The 6,356-nt window shown below is 36.1% G+C and overlaps 1 long non-coding RNA gene across 1 annotated transcript; it reads right to left on the reverse strand.

Annotated features, from left to right (window-relative positions):
- Positions 1-5,224: 5,224 nt before the first annotated feature.
- Positions 5,225-6,011, reverse strand: LOC129750007 (uncharacterized). The gene is made up of 3 exons (XR_008738250.1): positions 5,676-6,011; positions 5,441-5,614; positions 5,225-5,376 (listed from the first exon to the last, which is right to left on the reverse strand). It is a non-coding gene; the product is annotated as an uncharacterized LOC129750007 (long non-coding RNA).
- Between the last annotated feature and the right edge of the window lie 345 nt (positions 6,012-6,356).

A 6,356-nucleotide genomic window follows, 5' to 3' on the forward strand; every position in this document is an offset into this window, starting at 1 on the left:
TCCTTCAAAAAATATTTTAAATTGTATTGAACATCCCTCCTATTTTTTTTCTCTAAAGACTGGCTCCTTCAATCTTCAAGTTATGTTGCAACTCAAGACAACCTTTAAGCTCGGATATCATGAAAAATAGTTTGATTTTTTAAAGTGATTAAATGCTATTAAAAAGAAAGATTATTTTAATTATAATAATTTCATCGACATTAATTTTTTTTTCATGAAAGGGGTAGCCAAGCACACCGGGTCAGCTAGTAAAGTGATACAAATAAAGACATATTAAAAAAAAACACAAATTAGATGGTTTGTAGGTCACCCCTTTCGGTATGGGCAAAATATTGTGGGATCTTTCGGAATCAAGCTGAAAAGTTGGAAACAGTAATGGAAGATTAAATATTGTTTTCATTCAACGATTTTGCACTGTTTGTTGGCGTGTTAGTAGGGATACCGATGCTCTTCCCGAAAGAATGATTAAATAATTTAGAATAGATTTACCAAATGCTTAATAGAATTTAAGTAAGACTTGACGTGGCACAAATTGCTTTATGCGCCAAAGGATTCCCACACAGTGATGAAACCTTGCTTTCCAATTGCATTATATGATATTTCCTTGATAGGTGTCAATAGCCCAAGGTATTTGAAATTTATAACTTTCTCAATAACGTTATCATTGACTACAGGATCTTCATGACTGGGAACTATTTTTCTAACTGAATGAAACACCATATATTTAGTTTTTGGAAAATTTAGAGTAAGAAGATTTGCATTGAAATATCTCAAAAGAACTGTAAGATCTTCTTCTATTTGCTCAACAATAAGCCTAGGACAATTCCCTGGATAAAAAAGGGCCATATCGTCTGCGAATAGTCTTGGGATGCCTTGTAAGGGAATGTTCTGGATATCATTGACATAAAGCAGAAACAGCAGCGGGCCAATATTACTCCCTTGAGGGACTCCAATGCTCATGTTTTGTAAAGAACTGTTGGTATTATCTTCTGATACATATTGTTTTCGACCTGACATCTGAGAATGATATCCTGAGAATGAAACCTGACTGCAAATAATATCGTTCGCAATTCCCCGATTCCCATAAGAATCTAGTTTTTTTAACAGTATATCGTGGTTCAAGGTGTAAAAAGCCTTTTTCAGGTCTAAAAATAAAGCCCCGACTATGTTTTCTGAATCTTTGTTTTTGATTATCGTATCGACAAGTTCACAAGTAGCAATTGAGGTGCTAGAACCAGCTCGAAATCCAAACTGTAGATTATAAAGGATATTATTTTCTTCCAAGAATTTATTCATCCTATTAATCAACATTTTTTCAAATACTTTGTTGAAAATACTTAAAGTAGAAATCGGACGGTAGTTGTTAACATCAAGACTGTCTCCTGACTTTCATGGTACACCCTGGTACACACTAAGATTGCTATAATTCCACTCGGGACCATGATCCTCCGAAATACAGGAAAACAGCTCAAATGACACTCGAACTGTCAAAAAACAAGATGTTTTCCTAGGCCACAGGGAGGTAGCTAACCAAATCTCGTGTAACTGTATTTCCCTTGAAATTCGGAGGAACTCTGTTTCACATGCTCAGGAACTCGATCTAATTCAGGCCAGTTGTTCGCTGTAAGACATAATAAAAAAAAACGCCAAGTGTTTGTTTTGAAAATAAAAGCTGCGCAATCAGTTTCTTCTGGTAATTGTAAGTTGAAAACCGCGTAGCGGTTAGTCTGGCGGCCTCTGGCAGAATTTGAAGTAAATCTGGATCTGGCGTCAATATCGCTTGTTTAGGACTTTGTAGAACTGACTCAGTTTGTGGCCATTATTAGGATAAATCGGTTGTAGCAGAATATTTGGATGACTTTCTCAAATCGCAGTATCGCGTTGTTATACATTTTATCAAGCTGCTGGAGCAGACCACCATCTTGATGTTGTTGTTTTCTTTTTTCCGGCATTTTCATCCTCGCGGATGATTCATCCCTTAGGCACCATCTTGATACCACCCAAAGACCGGATGAGGAAAAATATTGAAAATACCACTAGAAACTGCACAATGTGGTGCTTAAACAGGTTATTGATTTAAATTGAACGAAAAGTTAACATTTCATCTCTTTTGTCAGGTGAAATCCAGCATACATACATGTCGTGAATATATGAATATCTGGAAGTGACTTTATAATAAGTTATAATAAAGTAATGAATTATCAAAGAAGGTAAATATATTTTGCGTTTCATTCGTTTAAATTTTTGAATTCCATGTTTTCGTTTTGGAGCGGAAGCCATCCCGAGCATACAGGACTACTTAAAAACTCCCTGCTACTCACAGGGAGTTTAGAGCCTACAGGTTAATTCGACAGTTGTTTTCCTGAACTATTTCATTGTCCCGTAATTTCAGCTGTTAAAAATACAGGACGCAATCGTCCCGACCACAGAAGAAAAGATTAAGTGTGTACGACTCTTGCTATTTTGAGAAAGTCAGGATACAGTCCTATTTCTACGATGTTGTTAAATCATTGACAAAGAATTCGAGAGAAATCATTGCAGTTTTGTATTAACAAAAAGAAAGGATTTGATCGTGGCCACAGCTTTTTTGTTTTTAAGAGAATTTAAAATTAAAACCACTTCGTTTTTTGTTGCGGATATAGGAAAATGGAGTTAGAGACACGATTAGTAAAGGATAACGGGTCAGATTCAGGATCGTTATGAACAGTTGTTGGTAGATCTTTACCAATTTTGTGAAGGATATTAATAACTTTAAGTTTCATTCCATTATTGGGATTACCTTTTCCTAAAATTGAGTTTATGCCTTTCTACACTTTGGAGCTTGTTGTGTTGCTGAGCAAATTTTCATAGTAGAAAACTTTACATTTCTTCTTACATTGTTCTACCTTCTCTGAGATATGTTTTAACATTTCTTGTAAGTGTGAATCTTGGGGATTCCGTTTAAAACGTTTTATATAATTAATTTTTATTTTGATTAATGTACATAGATCAAAGGACATCCATGGGCAAAGCTTTCCTTTCAGTTTCATTTTGCGTGTTTGTTTGATTCATTCCAATACTAGTCTATCGTAAACGGTACATATTTCTTTAAACAACTTTCAGAATTTTCGATAATTTGTACACTTTTAAGGTAATCAGAGAATAAACTGTTTAATCTTGCACGATCAATGATATTTTTATGCAAAACAATTTTACATTTGTTGGAGGAGAATCTTAGAGTCGTAATAACTTGAGAGTGGTCACTAATATTATTGCTGATGGTGTCGTTTCTAAAGAGAGCTAAATCACTGTGCTCACAAATAAAACGTGAACAAGAACATTTTTACTCCTACACTCAACCGAAAAAAAACGTTCAATTCACCAGGATTTTCACGTAGCCACTCATTACGTGAACTTTTACTTGATTTACATGAAGCCCTTAGAAGTTAATAAAAAAATACTTGATCCTTACGTGAAATTCACAAAGCTGAATGCTGTCAAAACAAAGACACATTCGATTTACGTGAAAATCCAACTATCCAGCAAGTACAGAGGGATTTGGTGCATTATATGTGATGTTCACGTAGCCCTGGAATGGTATTCACGTAAAATCTATTGGCGTATTTTTTTTTTGATTCCGGAGTTGGCTCTGGAACCGTCCGAATAAAAAAATGACTTTCGGATTTCGAGTTATTCCATACGTAGGTGTGCTTGAGAACGAGCGCAATGCAGCTGTCATTTTGTTCTCCCTTCTGGATTTCTTCACTCAATTCTTCACATCCGGATTGCTTTTTTTCGTGTCCGGATTGCACTGGACAGCAGATAGAACGATTTTGCTTGGCTGAGAGGTTCAAAATCGCGACAATAATCATTTTCCCGTTCATTATTTCAAGTGTTTTGCTTTCAGCCAAAAACAGCTGTTTAATGTTTTGGCAACAACGTCGAGAGTATTGGTGAACTTCTCGCAAAACGGACTTTCTTCTCAGGGCGACTCCGTCCATTTTTCGAGCTAACCTAGGTTGCCTCTAGAGCAATAAATGATCACGATGACAGCAGTTAGAGCGAACCTAGGTTGCCTCTGGATTGCCTCCAGGTGAAAAAAATAAGGTATATGTGAAGGAAAACAGTTCTCAATATGGCGTAGATCCAAGTGCTACAGCTGACAGAGACTTTTTCGGTGATGGAGAAATTGTTTGTTCGTAAGTAGTGAATATTATTTTGTTTAAATGTTATTTATATGTTTTGCTATTCCAACAGAATCTATAATTCGAGCAGCTGGTCAGTCAAGCAACTGGAATGGAGGCGTACCAGATACAATTTTACCGACGGCGTCGTGAAGCAAAATTTAATGTGAAGTGAAGTGATTTATTTATAAATAGTGTAAGTGTTAATGAAAGATATCGTGTTATGTGGTTGATTTGGCTAAATAAAATTTCTTTTCGAAGTGAAACACTACGTTAATAATTTATTGAAATCAAACGTGAATCGCATACAGCAGAGCAAATCCCACCTCGTACGCTGATGGATTTCAATTACAATTCATAGGAAAATTACGTGAATTGTGCTTGCTACGCGAGCTCTGTTTGCTACTTGAAATTCACGTAGATTTCACATGATTTTCATGGTGGCAAAAATCTATGTACATTTTCACGTAGCGTTCGTGTGAAGAGTTTTTTCGGTGTAGGTCTTGTGAACAGTGTGTTCGAACATACAAAACCGTAGGACTCTAAAAGTGATGTGTATTTTCATACGTTCACGCAGAAAAATATATTGTGAAAATAATAAGACTTCGTCCAAAAATAATAAAAATTTTGGTTGGGAAAAAGCACAAATATATTTTTGATAACACTGACAAAAAAACATCTATTCGATTTAAACTTATCGTTTTATGGAAATTAAAATACACCTTTTTTAAAAATGAATCCAAATTTCTGTCAAAACAATAAAACGAAATTTGATTGAGGATTACAAAAAGAGACGAACCAGCCCAAGGCTGAAAGTCTCTATAATAAGAAAAAAAAAAAGAGGATTACAAAATTTTTTTTTGTTGGAAACATAAATCATTGAGGGATTCAGAATAACAAAACTTAGGCTGAAATAAGTTTTATTATTTCTTATTTAAAGATATAGGTAGATTTGAAAAATTTTCGGGTTTATTAATATTATCAAGAAACCTTTTTTCAAATTATATTCTTCATTCACAAAACTATTAGAAAATTTATCTTTTAACAACGCCAATGATATTAAAATCAATCCATTGCCATTCCGGCTGGCATTGGGGAGTCCTGGTCGCTTCCTAAATGCAGGGTGGGCCCGACTCACTTCATCAATCACCCTCAGCTCAAAGCTCAGAAGCAGCAGGAAGCAGGGCCGGTTCCGAACAATCCATGTTTTTACCTGAAGAAAAGAAAAATTGTACGATTAGAAAACTATCTAGTGAGAAACAATTCAATATTATTACAGATTCCTCCGGTAGACACTGTATCACAGCCTGGCCAAACTGAGATGCTTGCTCGTCGTTTTGCCGATGTTCTGGGTCAAGTTTGATTATCTTTTTCAGCGCTATATGAAGGCCTGCGTGTTCGGTGTCGTTACTCAAGGGGTTGGCTGCCAAAAGCTTTTCCTGTGACTTTTCCTGGAGAACAAAAAGAAATCATTCAGTTAGTCTGACAGCGGTGACCAATGCAACAACTAACCTTTTCATCTGCGAACGGCCTTTTTGATCTTTTTATTTTGCCGGGCCTTTTTTGCCGTCCTTCGAAGGCTGTTCCGGATACTGCAGTAAACCACCATCTCCGACTGCTACGTGTCAGTTTTTGGCTGCTTCGAAGCCCAAAAATTCACCATCCTGTGTTTTGAGAGCCCGGTGCAGGATCTGTAGCGCATACAGGGAGGTCTTCTCAATATTTTTGCGTCCGGAAAACGGTGGGAAGGTGTCAGGGAACAGGCTTTGTCGATGATGTGCAGAAGCAGACTAAGGAAGTCGGATTTGGTGTTGATTTGTAGCAGAATGTGGAAACCGGGTGGGGAGTTTTCTTCACAATAAATTGTTCCCCACGGCACACACAGGGGAAAACGATGTAAAAAGGTGATCAAAATTGTTTACGCCAAAACGGAGCGTTTTAGACCCATAGTGTCTTCGGGACATTTTACCTACATTCAAAGCACTTTAAAATGAGCTTTTGATAAAAATGATTAAATCACCTAGCAGTGAGATAGAAAAATTATTTTTTGTATTTTTCATTTTAGAGCACTTATGTCTTTGGCAAGTTTTTAGATTGTAAAAAATGTAGCAATTTTGTTGAAGACGTCAACATCGTAGAAGCTAACCCAAAAAAGTTAGAAGGGTTCAAAATAAAAAAATATTTTTTTATCAA

This window comes from Uranotaenia lowii, chromosome 2 (assembly GCF_029784155.1).
Source record: "Uranotaenia lowii strain MFRU-FL chromosome 2, ASM2978415v1, whole genome shotgun sequence".
Taxonomy (NCBI): domain Eukaryota; kingdom Metazoa; phylum Arthropoda; class Insecta; order Diptera; family Culicidae; genus Uranotaenia; species Uranotaenia lowii.